Source organism: Cryptomeria japonica, chromosome 10 (assembly GCF_030272615.1).
Source record: "Cryptomeria japonica chromosome 10, Sugi_1.0, whole genome shotgun sequence".
Lineage (NCBI taxonomy): Eukaryota > Viridiplantae > Streptophyta > Pinopsida > Cupressales > Cupressaceae > Cryptomeria > Cryptomeria japonica.
This window is the reverse complement of record NC_081414.1, coordinates 265,354,759-265,379,399: the sequence shown is the minus strand read 5'-3', so window position 1 is coordinate 265,379,399 and position 24,641 is coordinate 265,354,759.

Genomic DNA, 24,641 nt, shown 5'->3' with positions numbered 1-24,641 from the left:
TGTTTATATTAGTTTAAACTTAGTTAATCTTTGTATTCAAAAGTTTCATTGGTATGTTAGCTTTTGATCTCAATTTTTGTATTTTGATCACACTAATTCTTGCATACAATTCTGTGTTAGGATAACCAATGAACAACTGAGAGGGGAGGGGGGGTAAATCAGTTACTAACAGATTATGTGAATTAAAGCACTTAAAACCTTATACCGGTATAATTGATTAAGCATTAAAGCATAAATAAAAACTAGAGAATCAATACCATACAACCATGATTTGTACGTGGAAAAGCCAATAAAGAGAAAAACCACGATGGGAAGCCTACCCATAGTCAGATGATACTTTTGTAGCAAGTATATGATTACTGTTGGGGACAACATCAAACATGCCAAATTACAATTTTGGTTAAGCTCAATACTAGAGGTCTAAAACCTCTTACATAAACCAAACTCGATCACCAATGATCCACCAAATCCTTTGCACAAATGATTATTACATTATTTGCTCCTTGCCATGATCTACAATGAGATCTTACATACATTTATACCAACTCGAGACCTAACCAATTAGGTCGGCCACACAAATGATAATACAATAGATCCCTTACATAATCTTGAAATAAAATCATAACACATGTTGGCCTAAGGCCAAACAAATATCATCCAATCAATGAAACATCCTAGAAGCGCATCGGAGGATGCATCAACACGTTCCATGCAAACCGGTCCATAACCTAGATAGCACCAAACCTAAATTAGATCCACACACACCAAAGCAATGACACCAATCATACGAGGCACAAACACAATCACCATTAGCATCTTGAATCCCTTCTAGAAGCTGCACCAACACCACTTATGTATAACATCAAAGATCTTCAATAAATATCTGTCGATAAAACCCTTACTGGATCAATAAAGCAAGCTTACTAAAATATAAGATAGCATCTGATCATCAAGTCAATACCAACTGACTGAAACATACTGCAGAAGCATATGAATCATCCATACAAACATATTCCATCATCCAGATCATACCAGTGATAATCAACTGATTATCTACCCAATCCAATCCACCTACTGGAAGTTGGTAACCAACCATAACAACAAGTGTTGACATCAATGAAAAAACATCAGTGCAACACATAATCAATTCCATCATATGGCCAAAAATCTCCCCCTTTAGCATTGATGGAAACACTAGATGTGAAAAACATCCAAGTGCTAAGAAAATGACAAACAAGTCTCCCCCAATGGAAGACCGCCAACAATCTCCCATGAAATGATATAGGTATGAAGTTCTGAACCAAAACTGAAACAAAAAGACCAAATACCACCAAACTCCCCCTAAGGAGTGCAATCAATAAATAGCAATTTTTTTTCACATATATTCCTCCCCCTTTGACAACAATGTCAAAGAATCAAACAAAATAAATAACTCTAAAAATCAAGGTTGACTACTCCCCCTGAGTAGTAACACTTATTCATCAATCTGGAGCAGAAGTAGCTATGATAATGCATACTAGACTAATGCACAACTACATCAATTAAGTCTCTACCAAAGGGGTAGAAACCCCCAATCTATCTCTCAAATATTCAAATGATTCCCGAGACAAAGGTTTAGTGAAGATGTCTGCTATCTTCTCTTTAGTGTTCACATAAACCAATCTGACTTCTTTTTCTTCCACTTGTTCCTTTAAAAAGTTATACTTGATTGATATGTGCTTAGTATTGGAGTTAAATACCAGATTCTTTGATATGTCAATAGTTGTTGAGTTATCACAATGGATAACTACCTGATCATTACAACTCACTTGTATATCATTCAACATCTGCTTCATCCATATGACTTGGGTACAATTGGTTGTGGCTGCAATATATTCAGCTTTAGCAGTAGATAAGGAAATGCATGACTGCTTCTTGCTTATCCATGAAACCAACTTCTTCCCAAGGAAGAATTATCCACCAGATGTGCTCTTCCGATCATCAACATCACCTTCCCAATTTGTATTTGTATATGCACATAAAGTAAAGTCATCATCTTTAGGGTACCATAAACCATATTCACTTGTTCCTTGCAAATACCAAAATATCCTTTTTATTGCATTTTCATGATTTTCTCTTGGATTACTTTGAAATATTGATACAATACTGACTACATTCATTATATCCAGTGTAGTTTGAGTTAAATATAGTAAACCACCAATCATGGATTTATATCTTGTAGAACTTACTGAAGGGGATACATCCTTAAGTGACAATTTTTCACTTGTAACCATAGGAGTACTAACTGGTTTAGAATTTTCCATACCAAATTTATTCAACAATTCCCTTAGATACTTAGTTTGACAGATAAAGATGCCTTTGTCAGTCTGAGTAATCTGCAAAGCTAGAAAAAATCTTATTTCTCCAATCATAGACATTTCAAATTCACTCTGCATATTATTAGAAAATTCCATGCACAATTTTTCTTCACCTCCAAAAATGATATCATCAACAAATACTTCAATAATCAGAATATCATCATTTGTGATCTTATAATATAGGATACTGTCAGCATTACCTTTTATAAAATCAAGCTTCAAAAGGTACTTATCCAACCTTGCATACCAAGCTCTAGGAGCCTGTTTAAGTCCATATATGGCTTCCTTAATCTAAAAACCATATTTTTGTCATTTGTTAGTAAAAATCCATCTGGTTGCTCAATAAAGACTTCCTCCTCAAGTTCTCCATTCATAAATGCACACTTAACATCCATCTGATAGAATTTGTAGTTCTTATAGACTACATAAGAAAGAAATAGTCTAGCAGCTTCAATTCTAGCTACTGGTGCAAAAGTTTCACCATAATCAATTCCCTCCTTCTGAGAATATCCTTTGTAGACCAATCTAGCCTTGTTTCTTACAACTTGTCCATCCTCATTTAGTTTTTTTCTAAAAACACATTTAGTTCCAATAACATTCTTATTTTTTAGGTCGAGGAACTAAAGTCCAAGTATTGTTCTTTTCTATCTAATCTAATTCATCTTTCATAGCTTTCATCCAGCATCATCTTTACATGCTTCAACTACTAATGTCGGTTCAATCTGAGAAATGAAACATACCTCTTGATTTGCCAATATTCTCCTTGTCATAACTCCCATGTTTTTGTCTCCAATGATCTGATTTTCAGAATGATTTAGCCTTACATACCTTGGTGTTTTCTAATTTTTCAGGTTCTTTGTGCTTCTCTTTAGTTACAGTTGAATTTTTTGATGATGCTGGGGTAACTGGTTCAGTATTTTGTTCCGATACAGGCACTACCAGTTCAATTATGATCATTTCCACTGTCGGTTCACTGTCTTAAGATTTAGCTTGGTCTTTGTACTGCTCATCCACTTTCACATTAGCACTCTCCACAATTCTCTGCAATCTTTTATTATAACATCTATATGCTTTGCTTTTAGCTGAATAAGCAATAAATATTCCTTTGTCACATCTAGGGTCAAACTTTCCAATGGAATCTTCTCTTCTGATATAACACTTACTTCCAAAGATTCTGAAATATTTAAGAGTAGGTGAATGACCAAACCATAATTCATAAGGAGTCTTACCGGTATCTCCCTTGATATGAACTCTGTTGAATATATAAACTATTGTACTTACTACTTCTCTCTAGTGGATATGAGGCAAATTAGCTTCCATCGTCATGCTTTTGGCTGCATCCAAAATGGTTTTTTTCGTTCTTTCCACAATGCCATTCTACTGAGGTGTCCGGGGTATAGATAACTGTCCCCTAATGCCATTTTTCTCACAATAACTGTTGAACTCACCAGATGTGAATTCACCACCTTGATCTGATCTCAGACACTTGATTTTCATTCCTGTCTCTATCTCAACCATAGATTTAAAGATCTTGAATTTCTTGAAGGCTTAATATTTCTCCCTTAGAAAAGCAACCCACATCATTCTAGAATAGTCATCAATGATTAACATGAAATATCTATCACCTTGAAAGCTTCTTGTATTAGTAGGACCACACAAGTCAGTATGAATATGTTGTATAATGATGAACAACAAATACCCTAATCGGTAATGAGAGGGGGGGGTGTATCAGAATAGACAAAAACTTTCTCAACAACTTATCAAGTTAAAACAATACCAAACAGTTGTCTTCATCACTGAACTTAACCATGGCAATACATGTTAAACACAACAAGACTTCAGAAAACATAAACTGATAAGTCTGAACGCTTCAAATACATTCAATACTTGATAACAACTTCACCCATAAACATATGCATGTGGTATACCAGTAATACCATAACCTATTACCTCTGCATGCATGATCACTCAAACACAAAATACTTAATCATCACATGAAAAATGCACAACTCATGACACACGGATTTTTTCATGTGGAAACCCAAATGGGGAAAAACCACAGTGGGGATGAATACCCACAAGCTTGTTTTGAACTCTTTTTAAGCTCGCTCTGTTAGGAGCTTAGTCTGGTTAATGACTTTACAATAAGGTTCTGTTAGGAACCGATCCTATTAAAGATCACCTGGTTAAGGGATGGCTATATACCTTGTTAAAGGTTGAAACCCTGTTAAAGGTTACCTCGCTAGAGGATTTGAAGAAATCAATGATCTTGAGTCACCCAGTTAAAGGAGTTACAATAAGCCTGTTAAAGCTACCCGATAAAGGGATTTTCCAACTGTTGAAATGGTTAGAAGACAACAAGTAAAACTCTTATCTGATAACAACACTACATGCCAAGGCAGATCCTTTTCATTTCCTCTCTTCTGCAATCACACACTGTAGTTTTCCTCTTACTGGTCTGACAAGTATCTCATCACTCGGATACATACACAACATTTGCCAACCTCAAACAATAAAAAACATCATCAACCTTATAGACAACACTTAGGTCAATAGCATAAACCCTAAACCCTAAGCATTTAAGTTTACAATACAAGCGGTCCAATCCTGACCGTCCAAAACACTTTGCATAGAGAAATACTCTTAAACAGATCACAAGACAATTTGCATCGTTTATTCTTCACCACATTTGGGAATCAGTAACCCATCACGCTCTCTTCTCATACCACTAAGAAGAATGATCATTCCCGAGGTAGACATTTAATGCAATCGATCTTCACATGCAAGATCCTCAAGGAAATCCTTCATGCGCACAAAACTGACATGGCACCTCGATCTCATTCTTATCTCTTAGCTAACTCATGACAGGATGTCTTCGGTTGCATCGCACAAGATGGATTGCCAAACCGGAAACCCTAGAGCTGAGACTACCAACCGGTAGTCATACTTAGTGAAACCCCGACATCGGTTCACTTACAAATCTTTATACTGGTTCACCATCTTCTTCCAATTAGCATATCGATGCACTTTCACTTATTGACATCAATGATAACATACATAATCGTCATATCATCATACCAGTTCATCATATGCCAAAAATATCCAACAATCTCCCCCTTTGGCATTGATGGCAATACTCAGTATAACATTGCAGCTATAAACATCATACAATAGTGTATCTGCATTATCAGATATCCTCTCCCCCTTTGACAACAATGCCAAAGTGGAGACACAAGCTTTCATTCTCTATTATTTTGCTCCCCCTATGGAGTAGCATCCTTCAACACATCAATCCTGAAAGATTTGACACCGTAGTTCCTAATTGATGCGGAGCACACAACTTTAGTTGACTTCATGAAGGGACAAATTCCTTAATGCACCTCTCAAATGGGTAAATATAGTCTTCGGTAAGGGCTTTGTGAATATGTCTGCTAGCTGCTCCTTACTAGAAACATGTTGTAGTACAACCTCCTTATTCTGAACTTTCTCTCTTAAGAAGTAATATTTAAGCTCAACGTGCTTCACTCTAGCATGCAATACAAACTCTTGGAAATATTTATTGCACTTGTGTTGTCACAAAATATATTCACTGATTCAGATACAAGTACTTTGAAACCTTCCAATACATGTTTCATCCAGATTGCTTGAGTGCAATTCATAAATGCTGCCACATATTTTGCTTCAGCTATAGATTGGGAAATGCAACTTTGCTTCTTACTCGTCCATGATATTAGTCTTCCACCAAGAAAGAACGCTCCACCGATTGTGCTCTTTCGGTTGTCCACATTACCTGCCCAATCGACATCGGTATACACTTTGAGATTGAAGTCACCATTATATGGATACCGCAATCCATAATCAATTGTTCCTTTCAGATATCTAAGAATCCTCTTGACTGCTACCAAGTGGGATTCTCTAGGACATTTCTGAAAACGAGCTACTATGCCCACTACATGAGAAATATCTGATATGTCATGCACCACATAGTGAAGCTTACCAATCATTGACCAGTACTCCTTTTCATTTACTAGTGTTGAATCATCTTCCTTAGTTAGTTTATAGCCGATCACTATAGGTGTACCAACCGGTTTTCTCTCCTCCATGCCAAAAGTCTTCAATACCTCTTTGACATACTTGGACTGGGTAATAAAGATACCCTCTTTAATTTTCTGAACCTATAGACCAATGAAGAATTTTATCTCCCCAATCAGAGACATCTCAAACTCTTTCTTCATTACATCTGCAAATGCATGGCTCATTTCATCATCTCCTCCAAAGATTATGTCATCTACAAATACTTCATAGATCAGAATCTGATCACCTTCTAATTTCAAGTAGATGTTGTTATCTTCACTTTTTCTCTGAAATCCAATCTTCACAAGATGAGAATGTAACCTTTCATACCATGCCCTAGGTGCTTGTTTCAATCCATACAGGGCTTTGTGTAATCTACACACCATGTTACTATCTTCTGATAAGGAAAACCCTTCTGGTTGCCCTATTTATACTTCCTCTTCAAGGATTCCATTCAAGAATGCAGACTTCACATCCATCTGATATACCTTAAATCCCTTAAATGTTGCAAATGCAAGTAACATTCAAACACCTTCTAGTCTAGCCACAGGAGAAAAGGTTTCTCCATAGTCTTCTCCCTCCTCCTGAGTGTATCCCTTGCATACAAGCCTAGCCTTGTTCCTTATAACTGCACCTTCTTCATTTATCTTATTCCTAAAGACCCATTTGGGACCTATGACATTTTTGTGTTTTGGTCTGGGTACCAAAGACCATGTTGCATTCTTTTCTATCTGGTCTAGCTTCTTTTCCATTGCTTTAATCCAGTCTTCATCTGTAAGTGCTTCTCTGGAAGTCTTGGGTTCTAATTTATAAATCATGCAAGAGTTTTCTTTCACTTTTCTTCTTGTGAGTATCCCTGCATCTTAATCTCCTATGATTTGTTTTGGATCATGATGTAGTATCACATATCTAGGAATGACTCTAGTTGTTTCTTCTTTCTTTTCCTCTTCTCCTTCTTCTCCATCTTCTTCTTCTCCTACCACAACTTCTATTGGTATAGGAACATTGAGATCTTTGCTTGTTTCTTTTGTAACCGGTTCCCAGAAAGCTATTCTCGGTTCACCTTCCACTTGCTCACTGCTGGTTCCCTCAGATTTCTCAAAAGATTCATCAACCTTGACATTGATGCTCTCAACAATCTTCTGAGTTCTGTTATTGTAGCACTTGAGGGCTTTTCTCTTAGTGGAATATCCTAGAAATATTCCTTCATCACATTTAGCATCAAATTTGCTCAAATTCTCACCTCTCTTGATATAGCACTTACTCCCAAATACCTTAAAGTAACTCATAGTGGGAGTCTTCCCGGTCCAATACTCATAAGGGGTTTTATCTTTACCTTTCTTGATAAGTACCTGGTTCATTGTATAGACTGCAGTGCTCATCGCTTCTCTCCAAAAAGTGTGAGTAACCTTTCCTTGGATCAGCATTGTTCTCGTCGCTTCAATTACAGTCTTGTTATTCCTTTCTGCTCTGTCATTCTATTGTGGTTTTCTAGGGGTAGACAGTTGCCTCTTGATGTCGTTCTCTTCACAGTACTTGTTGAATTCATCAGAAGTGAATTCTCCTCCTTGATCGGTTCTTAGGCACTTTATCCTTTGGCCACTTTCCTATTCTACTAATGCTCTGAAGACTTTGAATTTTCCAAATGCTTCAGACTTGTCTTTCAAGAATGTGACCCACATCATTCTTGAGCATACATCAGTAAAAATCATAAAAAACCTATCTCCCTGAATACTTCTAGTTTTCATAGGACCACACAGATCAATATGCACAAGATCAAGTAAATTCTCTACTGAAAAAGACTTACCTTTAAAAGTTGAGGAAGACATCTTCCCAAGTTGACATTCTCTGCACAAAGAAATCTCAGGTTTGTTCAGCAAAGACAATCCTCTTACCGCTTGGATCTCACCAGCTTTAACAATATTATCAAAGTTCATATGACAAAGTCTCCTATTCCATATCCAACTATCATCAAACTTGGCCATCAAACACTAACTAATCTTGGCATTCAACTGAATAGGTTACCTCTGGCCTGCTTACTAGTGGCAATAGGTTCACCACTCTTTCCAATTATACTGCAAATTCCACCTTTTAACTTTAGAGCGAGTCCTTTGCCATTCAGCTGAGCAACACTTAAAAGGTTATGCTTCAGACCTTCTACCCAGTAGACATCATCTGCACTGCTCTTTCCATTTAGTGAGATGGATCCTTTACCTTTTACCAAGCATGGTGCATCATTGCCAAATCTGACAACACCTCCATCATATTCTTCTAGAGATAGAAACTTTCTCCAGTCACTAGTCATGTGGTGAGAACAACCACTATCAATAATCCACTCATTCGAGTTGTCAATGTGAGAGACAAGTGCTTTCTTGTCAGACACTTCTTCCTTTACAGCTACAAACACTATATCTTCACTCTCTTCATCCTTTGATTCTTCATCAGTAACACCTTCATCTACAACAAGACAATTTCTCCTATTTCCTCCTTTATACTTTCTAAACCTCTCTAGTTTATCCTTATTATCACTGTTAGGACAATTAACATCTATATGTCCTATCTTGTTGTAGGAGAAAATTTTTAAAGGAAGCTTACCTCTATATTTACTAGTTCCTTTTAGAAGTCTTTTAGGAAGAAGAGCTTCAAACTCTATCAGAATCTCTTCATCATCCATATCTCTACATTGTCTGGATTCATAACTAGTACTAGTTTCTTTTCCTTTTCTAGATGGTGCAGCAGATGCTCTAAAGGATGACTCAGTCTTCTGAACACTACCATCATAGCTATTCAACTCATATGCAGTCAACTTTGCAATGATAGAGTCTAAGGATACCTTGGTTTTATCAATAGACCTTAGTTCCTAGATAGCAGCAACTCTGATTGCATAGATGATAACAATGATCTCAAGACTTTACTAACAATGGTGGTATCCTCAATCGTTCCACCTGCGCTTTTGATATCTCCAACAACAGTCTTAATCCTAATGCCATATTGCTAAATGTTCTCTCCTTCAACCATCCTTATGTCTTCAAAGTTTCCTCTAAGGCTCTCTTCCTTAGCTTTCTTTACATGCCCGTCACCACCATAAATGGTTTCCAGTGCGTCCCATACATCCTTAGGAGTGTCCTTGTCTTGTACATTAATAAACTCAATAGCTGTAAGGCTGTTAATAAGGGCTTCCATGACTTGCCCATTTTCCTGAATTTCTCTCTTCTGATCATCGGTCAAAGTGCCAGTGGGAATCACATAGGCATTCTCAACATAGCTCCAGTGTTGAGCACCCATACTCTTGATGTAAATCTTCATTTTGTCCTTCCATATCTTGAAGTTATCTCTATTGAACTTAGGACCTTCCCTCTTCATCATTATAGCAGGATCTTTTACCTCAAGCGGTTAAGCTTATATCACCGAGGATCTGGAGTAGCTCTGATACCAATTGTTGTATAATGATGAACAACAAACACCCTAATCGGTACTGAGAGGGGGGAGTGAATCAGTACAGACAAAAACTTTCTAAACAACTTATCAAGTTAAAACAATACCAACCAGTTGTCTTCATCACTAAACTTAACCATGGCAATACTGGTTAAACACAGTAAGACTTCAGACAACATAAACCGACGTCTGAACACTTCAAATACATTCAATACTCGATAACAAATTCACCCATAAACATATGCATGTGGTATACCAGTAATATCATAACCTATTACCTCTACAAGCATAATCACTCAAACACAAAATACTTATTCATCACATGAAAAATGCACAACTCATGACACACATATTTTTTCACGTGGAAACCCAAATGGGAAAAACCACAGTGGGGATGAATACCCACAAGCTTGTTTTGAACTCTTTTGAAGCTCACTCTATTAGGAGCTTAGTCTGGTTAAAGACTTTATAATAAGGTTCTATTAGGAACTGATCCTGTTAAAGATCACTTGGTTAAGGGATGGCTATATACCTTGTTAAAGGTTGAAACCCTCTTAAAGGTTACCTCGCTAGAGGATTTGAAGAACTCAATGATCTTGAGTAACCTGGTTAAAGGATTTACAATAAGCCTGTTAAAGCTACCCAGTAAATGGATTTTCCAACTATTGAAATGGTTAGAAGACAACAGGTAAAACTCTAATTCTGATAACAACACTACATGCCAAGGCAGATCCTTTTCGTTTCCTCTCTTCTGCAATCACACTCTGCAGTTTTCCTCCTACTGGTTTGGCAAGTATCTCATCACTCGGATACACACACAACATTTGCCAACCTCAAACAATAACAAACATCATTGACCTTATAGACAACACTTAGGTCGGTAGCATAAACCCTAAACCCTAAGCATTTAGGTTTACAATACAAGAGGTCCAATCTTGACCGTCCAAAACACTTTGCATAGAGAAATACTCTTAAACAGATCACAAGACAATCTACATCATTCATTCTTCACCACATATGGGAATCAATAACCCATCACGCTCTCTTCTCATACCGCTAAGAAGAATGATCATTCCCGAGGTCGACATTTAATGCAATCGATCTTCACATGCAATATCCTCAAGGAAATCCTTCACGCGCACAAAACTAACATGGCACCTCGATCTCATTCTTATCTCTTAGCTAACTCATCATAGGATGTCTTCAATTGCATCACATAAGCTGGATTGCCAAACCGAAAACCCTAGAGCTGAGACTGCCAACTGATAGTCATACTTAGTGAAACCCCGACACCAGTTCACTTACAAATCTTTATACCGGTTCAACGTCTTCTTCCAATTTTCATACTGGTGCACTTTCACTTATTGACATCAATGACAACATACATTATCGTCATATCATCATGTCAGTTCATCATATGCCAACAATATCCAACAGAATCAAATCAAGAACATCATTATATTTATTAGGTATGCTCTTAAAAGAAGTTCTGATTTGCTTACGTATTTGACATTCTATACATACCGGATTATGAGGCTTCACAATCCTAGGTAAATATCTAACTACCTTAGTTGAAGTGATCTTTACAATGCAATCAAAATTTACATGACACAACCTCTTATGCCATATCCAACTTTCATCAATTTGTGCAAACATGTCTTTTCACTGGAGTTCAAATGAAAGATGTTGCCTTTTGTTTGTGTACCGGTTGCAATCTCTAAACCTGATTTGCTAATGATTTTGCACTTTCCATCCTTGGATTGTAATTGAAATCCTTTGTCTACCAACTGTCCTACACTTAAAAGATTATTCTTCAGACCTTCAACATAATAAACATTATCAGTGTTATGCTTACCATCCAATGAAATGGTTCCTCTTCTTTTGATCATGCATGCCTTGTTATTACCAAATCTGACTTGACCACCATCAAATTCTTGTAGGGTTAGAAACTTTCCTTTATCACCTATCATATGATGAGAACATCCACTGCCTATTACCCATTCATCTATGTCTTCAACTTTTGTTGAAAGGGCCTTTTCCTCATTCTTGATAACTGATTTAGGATCATCTTCCTTCATAGCATAAAATACCCAGTCTTTTCAATTGTCGAATCCACTAGTTGAATCTCTTGCCGGTTCTTCTTCTAAGTCATCAGTTACTCCTTCCTCATCAGCATAGTAGCATGATTTGTTTTTGTATTTCTTGTACGTATGCTTGATCTGATATTCAGGGTTAGGCTTAAAGGATCTTCTTTCTCTTTCTTCCAATTTTGAATTCCTTTCAGGACATCTAGATGCAAAATGAACTATCTTATTACATTCAAAACATTTGAAAGGGGATTGTCCTTCATACTTACTTCCTGACGGACCTCTAGGTATTCTTCTAGCAAATAGGGCTTCAAGTTTCTCAAGCTCTTCATCTTCTTTCCTGATCTCTTCCAATTCCTTTGCATACAAAACTTTCCAATCTTGCTTGTCGGTTGATGATGTAGATTCCTTAAGTACAGTATCAACCTTTGTAGCTCCAGGAGGACCAAATTATTCAAGCTCAAAAGAAGATATCTTCCCAACAAGAGTATCTCTATTAACAGAAGAATTAGGCATGGTTCTTAGCTCATTAATTGCAGTTACCTTCATCTTATATGCCGATGGAAAAATCCTTAACACTTTTGAAATGATCTCTTCCTCACTCAGAGATCCACCACAACACTGAATTCCCAATACAATTTCATTAACCCTTTCCATGAATGCAGAAATTCTTTCATCTTCTTCCATCGTCAAGCTTTCATATCTTACCCAGTAACATTCAAGTTTTGCAATTTTAACAGTAAGATCACCTTCATTCAAATTCTTCAACTTGTACCACATAGCTTTTGCTGATGATTTCTCTGATAGTCCCATGATTTTCTGATCTGATAAGGCACTTAAGAGGGATTGTCTAGCTCTGCAATCATTCTCAATGTTCTTATCCAAGTCTGTCGGTGCAGGAAGGCCAGATGCCTGATTATGAGGAGTCTAACCATTCTGAGTTATTTCCCAAATTTCCTTTCCAATGCATCTTAAATGAGTCTCTATTTGAATCTTCCATACTCCATAGTTTGTTTCATCAAGCCTAGGGTTGTCCTTCTGGAAAACATGAGTTGAACTATTAGTTGCCATAGGATCTTCCTCAAGCGGTTAAGCTTCTACAAAAAGAGGAATAGGCTCTGATACCAATTGTTAGGATAACCAGTGAACAACTGAGAGGGGGGGGTGAATCAGTTGTTAAGAGATTATGTGAATTAAAGCACTTAAAACCTTATACCGGTGTAATTGATTAAGCATTAAAGCATAAATGAAAACTAGAGAATCAATACCATACAACCATAACACATAACACCATGATTTGTACGCAGAAAACCCGATAAACTGAAAAACCACAGAGGGAAGCCTACCCACATTCAGATGATACTTCTACAACAAGTATATGATTACAATAGGGGCTTGCACATGCACGAAGGCACATTGCCTAGAGCACACTACTCATCACAATGGATTCTCACTGACTACATAGATGACAACCACCTCAAGATGTTTGGACTACAATCCAGAAAGAAGAACTATCAGGGATAACATCAAACATGCCAGATTACAGTTCCGGTTAAGCTCAATAATGGAGGTCTAAAACCTCTTACATAAACCCAACTCGGTCACCAATGACCCACCAAATCCTCTGCATAAATGATTATTACATTATTCACTCCTTGCCATGATCTACAATGAGATCTTACATACATTTATACCAACCTGGGACATAACCAATTAGGTCGGCCACACAAATGATAATACAATAGATCCATTACATAATCCTAAAATAAAAGCATAATACATATCGGCCTAAGGCCAAAAAAATATCATCCAATCAATGAAACATCCTGGAAGCACATCGGAGGATCCACCAACACGTTTCATGCAAACCGGTCCATAACTTAGATAGCATTAGACCTAAATTAGATCCACACATGCCAAATCAATGACACCAATCATACGAGGCATGAACACAATCACCATCAGCATCCTAAATCCCTTCTAGAAGCTGCACCAACACCACTTATACATAACATCAAAGATCTTCAATAAAGCTCTGCCAGTAAATTCCTTACCAGATCAATAAAGCAAGCTTACTAGAACATAAGATAGCATCTGATCATCAAGTCAATACCAATTGACTGAAACATAATTCAGAAGCATATGAATAATCCATACAAATATATTCCATCATCTAGATCATACCGGTGACAATCAACTAATTATCTACCCAATCCAATCCACCTACCGGAAGTTAGTAACCAACCATAACAACAAGTATTGACATCAATGACAAAACATCAGTGCAACACATAATCAATTCCGTCATATGTCCAACATTCCTATTGTTGATTATGGATGAAATAATGGATTAGAGGAGCCAAGAAATTTATTAAGATATATTTGAAGAACATATATCATCATATTCTGATTAGAGAAGGGGATGAGTTGAAGATAGCCTTCAAAACCAAGCATGGACTGTATGAGTGGTTAGTGATGTTATTGTTGTTAACCATTAAACTAGACACATTCATGATACTCATGAATGAGCTATTGAAAGTTTTTTTGGGGTAAATCTATCATTATTTATTTTTACGACATTATAAATTTTACTAAGACTTTGGAGGAGAATTTGATACACATTCATAAAAAAATTTAGAAGCTGAGAGAGGAGAAGCTATTGTTTAGTTTAAAGAAATTTATCTTTGTGAAGATGGAATTGATATACTTGGGATTATTTTTTTATCTCAATTTATTGTATTGAAATAGACCTAGAGAAAGTGAGGGAAATCATTAAATGGCCTACACCAAGGAATGTCATAGATGTAAGATGATTTCATTGTTTGGCAATTTTTTTATTTAGAATTTTAGTAGTATTTGTGCACCTCTAATTGAGATAATGAGAGGGGATATAAAGGAGTTTAAGTGTACTACAAGAATAGCCAAGAATTTGTTGGCAAATTTATGGAATTGATTATGTGTTGCATTGATGTTTTGTCATTGATGTCAACACTAGTTGCTTTGGTTGTTTACCTGTATTCGATTGGTCTCGGTAGGATGATTGGTTTCAGGCTGGTAAGATCATCTTGATCCGGTATACTCTGGTATGCTTTGGCTTATGGAATTGGCTTAGATTTTCTATTTATGCTATTCAGATATATGTTCAGTCAGTTGGTATTGATTTGGTCATTGGATGCTATCTTTGTTGGCTTGATGATGATTTTTGTAATGGATGACTTTATGTGTTGACATTGATGGCACATATACACACACATATGTTCACACTATCATAGTCATCTTAGTTAAGACAAACCGGTACTACTCCTAAGTCTTTGTATTGCAAACCGGTATCATTTATATAGAGAAGTCCAACTGGTTTGAAGGTGTCGAACCGATATATGTAGACAACCGACATATGCAGGAATGACAATTGGTTTTGGTCAATCCCACTGACACCAGTTTGGAGGTAATGCGGAGATCAACAAGGAGGCGAATGGAGTACAATCAGTCTATGAGTTGGAAGTGGTTAACACTCAACTGGTATCAGTGTTCCAACCGGTTTCACTGATTGTGTGATGAGTTATCACCGATCGTGATGAGTTATCTCTAACCGACAGATTTGGTGATGATTTGTGATGTGTTATGAAATATTGTCCAGATACACTGAACCTAGGAAATTGTGATGAGGTTCTTAAGATGACATGAAATCTAATGTCTATAAAAATACATTGTGATGAGTTATTTTGGAATGCAAGATACAAGTGTTGTTATGAGTTAGAGTTGATGCGATTTATTGAAGGAGTTGTAGAGTATGTTAGTGATGTAGTATTGAGTGAGCAGAAGAGGATTTATACAAGAAAGATGTGTTATTTCTAGATCATACCACCTGTTGTTTTCTAATCACTACAACAGATAAATCCCCTAACTAGGTAAGCTCTAACAAGCTTCATTGTACAAATCCTCTAACCAGGTGATCCATTAGTTTGGGTTTGAAATCCTCTATCGAGGTTACTCCTAACAGGGCATTGGGATCTTTAACAGGATTCACTCCTAGCAGAGCACTTTGTAGACCTTAACCGGTTAGTTACCTATTTCTGCAAATAGTTAACTTGTGAATCCCATCTCGCTATGGTTTTTCCCAGTTGGGTTTTCCATGTATAAACACTTGTATTATGGTGGATGTTTTACTTATTATGGATGTTTTTATAACACTTTGGATTGCATGCATAGTTTTAAGTAAACTGGTTAATTGTTTTTATCAGTCTGTGTTTAAAGTGTTATTATTTTTCCTATCACTGATTCACCCCCCCCCTCTCAGTTCTTTATAAGTCTATTAATCTTATATGCCAGTAAGCCTGGTTTATTGATTCGGTGAGGGTTTCACTGGCAGAGATTTGTTGAAGATCTTTTGATATTATGCATAAGTGGTGTTGGTGTGGCTTCTAGAAGGGATTCAAGATGTTGATGGTGATCGTGTTCGAACCTTGACTGATTGAAATAATTGCTTTAGCGTGTGTGGACCTAAATTGGGTCCGGTGCTATCTAGGTTATGGACTGGCTTAATGTAACGTGTTGTTGGACTTCTCGATGTGTTTCTGGGATGATTTATGGGTTGGATGATATTGGTTTGGCCTCAGGCAGACATGTTTTATAATTATGTAATACGTTTTATTGTCTCGGTGGCCGACCTAATTGTTTAAGGTCTAAGGTTTGTATATATATGTGTATGATCTCATTGTAGATCATGGTGTGTAAGCAAATAATGTAATAATCATTTATGCAGAGGATTTGGTCGATCATAGGTGATCGAGTTGGGTTTATGCAAGAGGTTTAAGACCTCTGGTATTGAGCTTAACCGAACTATACTCAGGCATAGGAGATGCTATCATTGCAGTTCATTCTTCCTTCCGGATTGTAGTCTGGATTTCTTATGTAGTCAATGAGACTCCTTTTGTAATGAGTAATATGCTCTAGGTTGTTGGCCTTCCTCCAAGTGCAGGCCCCTCAATTTGTAATCACATACTTACTATAGAGGTATTATCTGACTATGGGTAGGCTTCCCACTGTGGTTTTTCCCTTTACTAGGTTTTCCACGTACAAGTCTTGGTGTCATGTGGATGGTAACTATTCTCTAATTGTTGGTTGTGCTTAATTGGCATATCTGTTATTTCAGTAATTGGTTTATGTATTCCGGTATTGATCTTATGTGTTCTGGTAATAAAGTTTTAAATGCTTAAGGTTTCGGTAATCTGGTGACAACTGATTCACCCCCCCCCCCCCCCCTCTCAGTTGTCCTTCGGTTATTTGAACTGTCTAACAAAATTTTGATATGTTATAGAAGAAATTTATATAGTAATGTATTTTTGAGATTTCATATTTCAATAAGGTATTTTAGTTAGATTATGATGCTAGCAATTGTGCAATATGAGCTATTTTGAGTAAGTTCATTGCCTATTTCAGTGAGAAGCTTAATGGTTCCAAAAATAATTATTTTGTTCATAATCAATATTTTTATGCTATAGTTTACCCTTTGAATAAATGGATATATTCTTTGTTTCTAAAGGATTTTTTATATACTAATCATTAGGATTTGCAATAAATCTTAATAGTCAAGGAAAGTTGAACCAAAGGAACTTAAAATGGGTTGAATTTTTGCAAATTTATAATTTTATTTTGAGGTATATGAGGAAAGATCAAGTAGAGTTATAGATGCCTTGAGTAGAAGGAAGAATTTGTTTACAAAGATGAAGATAGATTTTTTTGGGTTTGAGGAACTAAAAAAATATATTTTAAAAATCTATACTTTGCATAGGAATGAAAAGCTTATATGGAACCTATTACTTTGGAATGGATGAGATGGTTAGGTTTCATGATCCAAGAAGGTATTTTTTTTAGAGGAAGTTAGTTGTGCATAATAAGGAGATTAATGAGAGAGAATTTGGACAAAGAGAATCACTATGGAGGATTGATATGACACTTTTGTGGGATAATACCATTTCTCTTGTTACAAATTTTTTTACTAGTCATAGTTACGATGTGATACAAATTTTCTTGTGCAAAGTTGTAGAGTACCAAATGACCAAAGGAGTAAGTCTAAGCATCGAGTTATATCAACCATTACCTATACTTAGGAGACCATGGGAAGATGTCAAAATGTATTTTTCTTGGTTCAGCAAGGACACATAGAGGACATGACTCAATATTTGTGGTAGTTGATATATTTTTAAAGGTGGAATATTTCATTCCATGTCAAAACACTAATCATGTTGTTCATATTGTATATATTTTTTTCAATGAGATGGTAAGACTTCAAGTCTATAGAAGAGTATAGTTTCAGACATAGATATAAAGTTTGTTGGGTATTTTTTGAGGACTTTATAGAAGAAATTGAATATTGATTTGAAGTTCACTTTTACACATTATCCATAGACTAATGGATAAATAGGGGTGGTGAATAGTGTTAGGTCCCGGAGACAACTGAGATGGGGGGGGGGGTGAATCAGTTGTCTAATAAATTCAAACTAAAAACTAATTAACCAACTTGATACTTAATACCGGTAAACTAGTTAAGTATGTCGGTAGACAGTGTTAACAGTTAATTGCTATACTGGTAAAGTTTAATGCATGAAACATAAACACATAACACCAATATTTGTACATGGAAACCCTGTAAGGGGAAAAACTATGGTGGGAAATCTTACCCACAATCAGATGATACTACTACAGATAGTAAGTGTACATAAATGGGGTCTGCACATACAGAAAGGCCAACAGCCTAGAGCTCACTACTCAAACACAAAATGGGAGTCACACTGACTACAATTGGATGGTTAAATCCAATAAGAATGTACTGCACAAAGTAGCATCTTCTTATGCTGGATTCAATACCGGTGTAATGCTGATATGCTTCTACAAAAACCTAGCTTCACCTTCAAATGATGTCTTCATGTATACCTCTGTTTAATCTTGCATATACCTTCACTCAATTCTTTTTCCACATTCCACACTTGATCTTACAAATAAGATCTTACATTTATACCATACCCTAAGACCAATTTTAGTAGGTCGGCTCTACAAGATATTACAATAAAAACATTTTACATATACTATAATATCTGATGCAATAACCGATTAAATATGTCAGCTTAATGCATTTACATCAATAATAAATCATCTCCATATCCTGCCATGCTGATCTGGAAAAGATAAACCTGCCGGTGTAACCCTAGATAACCCTGGACCAATTTGTCGGTAAAAGCAAATATGCAAATATTAATATACCAAAGATTAATTCTTCAAAACAAAGTGTCCACACGATGTCTTTGACATTATCAAGTGTCTTCCATATCATTCCAGGTACCGGTGAACATCATATCCTATCGGTGAACCATATACCAGTAACTGTGCAATAGTTGCTTGCCGATGAATGTTGTTGGATCTCCAAAGTGCTTGTTTTCAGTAGGTGTTGACATCAATGACAAAACCATACCAAAATACCAACAATCTCCTCCTTTGGTATTGATGGCAACACAAGATGGAAAAACCATCAAAGTGCCAAAACAGAAATGCCAAATACCAAAAACCAACAATCTCCCTTAGACAACAATTTCTTCCCCTAGGAGCAACATGTGTTTATCCGAAGATTTATTTCCAATACAAGTCTCTCCTAAAAAGATAATGTGTTTGTTTTTCCATAGATATCTCTCCCCCTTTGAGATCAAATGCCAAAGGTACAAAAATCAAGTTCATACAAAATACCAACTACTCCCCCTGAGAAGTAGCTTCCTCATCAAAACACCGGAGTAAAAGATTTGTCTTTCAATTCTATCGGTTCATGACAATCATCAACTGTCTAAGTTTCTACCAGTGGTGGTATGACTCCAAGCTGATCTATGAGATATTCAAAAGTCTCCTTAGGCAAAGGTTTTGTGAAAATATCTGCAAGTTGTTCTTTAGTATTCACATAAACCAGTTTTATCTCCTTTTCTTCAACTTTTTCCCTTAGAAAACTAAGTTTGATAGAAACATGTTTTGTTTTAGAATGTAATACCAGATTTTTAGATATATCAATTGTTGCGGTGTTAGCATAATATATAGTAATGGGTTCCTTGCATTTTACCTTTATGTCTTTCTACATTTGTTTGAGCCATAGTACCTCTGTACAATTAGTTGCTGCTGCAACATATTCTGATTCTGTTGTTGATAAAGATGTACAACTCTATTTCTTACTCAACCAAGAAACTAATCTTTTTCCAAGAAAGAATGCTCCTCCAGTGGTGCTTTTTCTATCATCCACATCTCCTACCCAATTTGCATCTGTGTATGCACATAGATCAAAATTTTCATCTCTAGGATACCATAATCCAAGATTTGTTGTGCCTTGTAAGTACTGGAAAATTCTTTTTACAGCTGATTCATGATTTTCCCTAGAATTACTTTGAAATCTAGAAACAATACATATTGCATTCATAATATCAGGCCTGGTTTGTGTCAAATACAGTAAACCTCCTATCATAGATTTGTATCTAATTGGATTAACAGGTGTCGATTCATCCCTTTGAGATAATTTGTCATTTATAGTCATAGGTGTGCTTACTGGTTTAGAGTTCTCCATCCCAAATTTCCTTAGTAATTCTTTCAAGTACTTGGATTGACTCAAAAATATACCTTTATCAGTCTATGAAATCTGCAATCCTAAAAAGAATTTTATTTCTCCAATCATAGACATTTCAAATTCTTGCTGCATTTTAATAGAAAATTCCTTACATAATTCATCTTCTCCTCCAAAGATTATATCATCAACAAATACTTCAATAATCAAGATGTCATCATTAGTTATTTTGTAATATAAATTACTATATGCATTTCCTTTAGTAAATCCAATCTTTAAAAGATACTTATCCAACCTTGCATACCAAGCTCTTGGGGCTTGTTTTAATCCATTCAGAGCTTTTCTTAACCTGCAAACCATATCATTGTCATCTATTAGAATAAATCCATCAGGTTGTTCAATATATACTTCTTCTTCAAGATCTCCATTCAAAAATGCACATTTAATATCCATTTGATAAACTTTATAGTCCTTGTGAGCTGCAAAAGCCAAGAATAATCTAACTGCCTCAATTATGGCTACCGGTGCAAAGGTTTCATTGTAAGCCACTCCTTCTTTCTGAGAATATCCCTTACACACTAGTCTTGCTTTATTTCTGACAACCTTACCATCTTCATTAAGTTTGTTTCTAAATACCTATTTGGTTCCAATTACATTTTTATCTTTAGGCCTGGGAACTAATGTCCAAGTATTATTTTTCTCAATTTGTCCTAATTCTTCTTCCATAGCTTTAATCTAAAATTTATCTTCACATGCCTCATTGATAGATGATGGTTCAATTTGAGAAATAAGACATACCTCTTCATTTTCCAATCTTCCTCTTGTCATAACTCCTTTAAATTTGTTTCCAATTATCTGATCTTCAGAATGATTCAATCTTACATACCAGGGTGTCTTAGTTTGTTGTTGTTCTTCAATTACTGTGGAATCCTCTGATGATACCAAGGTAACTGGATCTTCATTCTATATCGGTGGATTCAGTATAGGTTCACTTGTCACACTTTCTGTTGTCGGTTCAGAGTTTATATACCTTGAAGTTCCTCTGAATTGTTCATCAATCTTTACATTTGTACTCTCAGCAATTTTCTGCAATCTCTTATTAAAACATCTATATGCCTTGCTCTTAGATGAATAACCAAGAAATATTCCTTCATCACTTCTAGGATCAAATTTTCCAATATACTCATCTCTTCTAATATAACATTTACTTCCAAAAATTCTGAAATACTTAAGAGTAGGAGTATTACCAAACCATAGTTCATGAGGGGTCTTACCGGTTTCACCTTTGATGTGAACTTTGTTGAATGTATAGACAACAGTGCTAACTGCCTCTCTCCAATACATATGTGGTAGATTTTCTTCTGACAACGTACTTCTTGTTGCATCCAAGATAGTTATGTTTTTCCTTTCAACAACTCCATTCTGTTGTGGTGTCTGAGGTGCTGATATTTGTCTTCTAATTCCATTCACTTCACAAAATGTATTAAAGTCCTTAGATGTGAATTCTCCTCCTTGATCTGATCTTAAACATTTGATTTTCTTACCGGTTTCATTTTCAACCATTGCTTTGAATAGTTTGAACTTTCCAAGTGCTTCTGATTTCTCTCTGAGAAAAGTAACCCAACACATTCTAGAATAATCATCAATAATTAACATGAAATATCTATCACCTTGTAAGCTTTTTGTTCTAGCTGGACCACATAAATCAGTGTGAATTAAATCAAGAGCATTATTGGATTTTTCTGGAATACTTTTGAAACTAGCTCTAACTTGTTTTCCAAATTGACATTCCTTACAAATTGTATTATGAGGTTTCACAATTTTAGGTAGATCTCTTACTGCCTTAGAAGTACTAAATTTTACCATGCAATCAAAGTTTACATGACATAGTCTCTTATGCCATAACCAACTTTCATCTATATGTGCAATTAAGCATGCCTTTTCACCATTATTCAAATGAAAGATATTACCTCTAGTCTGATTACTGGTTGCAATTTCCAAACCAGTTCTATTCATGATTTTGCATTTTCCATTTTTAAATTGTAACTGAAATCCCTTCTCAACTAATTGACCAACACTTAAAAGATTATGCTTTAATCCTTTAACATAGTAGACATTGTCAGTGTTATGCTTACCATCAAGAGATATTGAACCCTTACCTTTGATTGAACAGGCTTTGTCATCTCCAAATCTTACTAAACCTCCATTGTATTCTTGAAAGCCCAAGAATTTGCCTTTGTCTCCTATCATATGATGTGAGCATCCTGAGTCGATGATCCATTCATCCTTTGCTTCAACTTTAGCTGATAGGGTTTGTTATACCAGTTGAGTAGTAGGTGTCAGTTGATCCTCTGTTATAGCAACAAAAACCCATCCATTGTCTGTTGGATCCTCATCAGAATCATCAGTCACACCTTCATCAACAATGTAACAAGATTTATCTTTGTTCTTCTTAAATTTGTATCTCTGATATTCAGGATTAGGCTTGTATGATCTTCTTGCTTCTTCTCTTAGTCTAGCATGTCTATCAGGGCATCTCAAAGCCATATGACCAATCTTATTGCAGTTAAAACATTTAAAGGGTGCTTTACCTTCATACTTACCTCCAACTAGACCTTTTGGCATTTTCCTTGCAAATACTGCTTCAAGTTCTTCAAGTTCTTCATTCTCCTTCCTGGTTTCTTCAAGTTCTCTTGCATAAAAGGCTCTCCAGTCTGATTTGTTAAATGATGGAGCAGATGATGTTGATGCTTTAAAGGCCAAATCAGTTTTTATAGTAGCAACAGGACCAAATTCCTCAATTTCAAAGGCTGAAAGTTTTCCAATCAATGTATCCCTAGTTATTGATGTATTAGGCATTGTTCTCAACTCATTTATAGCAGTAACCTTCATTTTATAGGCCAGTGGTAATCCTCTTAAGATTTTTGAAACAATTTCATCCTCACTCAAAGTTCCTCTACAACATTTAATACCCAAAACAATTTCATTTACTCTTTCCATAAAAGCAGAAATCCTTTCATCTTCTTCCATTTTCAGATGTTCATACCTGACTTGGAAGCTTTCAAGTTTTGCAATCTGAACTGTGGAATTTCCTTCATTTAGTGTTTCCAAATGATCCCAAATAGCTTTAGCGGTAGACCTATCTGATAATCCCATGATTTGTTGATCTGATAATGTGCTCAAAAGTGCTTCTCTTGCTTTGCAATCATTTTATTCATCTTTAGCTAAGGTAGTTGGAGCAGTCTAACCAACTATAGCAGCAGTATAACCATTCTTTGTAAGTTCCCAGATGTCTTTATCAATGCAATTCAGATGTGTCTCCATCCTGATCTTCCATATCCCATAGTTGGTTCCATCAAGTTTAGGACTGTCCTTCCTAAAATAATTTGTAGACATTGGATCTCCTCAAGTTGTTAAACTTCTGCAAAAGAGGACTAAGCTCTGGTACCAATTGTTAGGTCCCTGAGACAACTGAGAGGGGGGGAGGGGGGGGTGAATTAGTTGTCTAATAAATTCAAACCAAAAACTAATTAACCAACTTGATACTTAATACCGGTAAACCAGTTAAGTATGTCAGTAGACAATGTTAACAGTTAATTGCTATACCGGTAAAGTTTAATGCATGAAACATAAACACATAACACCAATATTTGTACGTGGAAACCCTGTAAGGGGCAAAACCACAGTGGGAAACCTTACCCACAATCAGATGATACTACTGCAGATAGTAAGTTTACATAAATGGGGTCCGCACATGTAGAAAGGCCAACAGCCTAGAGCTCACTGCTCAAACACAAAATGGGAGTCACATTGACTACAGTTGGATGGTTGAATCCAATAAGAATGTACTGCACAAAGTAGCATCTTCTTATGTTGGATTCAGTACCGGTGTAATGCTGATGTGCTTCTACAAAAACCTATCTTCACCTTCAAATGATGTCTTTGTGTATACCTCTGCTTAATCTCTCATATACCTCCACTCAATTCTTTTTCCACATTCCACACTTGATCTTACAAATAAGATCTTACATTTATACCATACCCTAAGACCAATTTTAGTAGGTCGGCTCTACAAGATATTACAATAAAAACATTTTA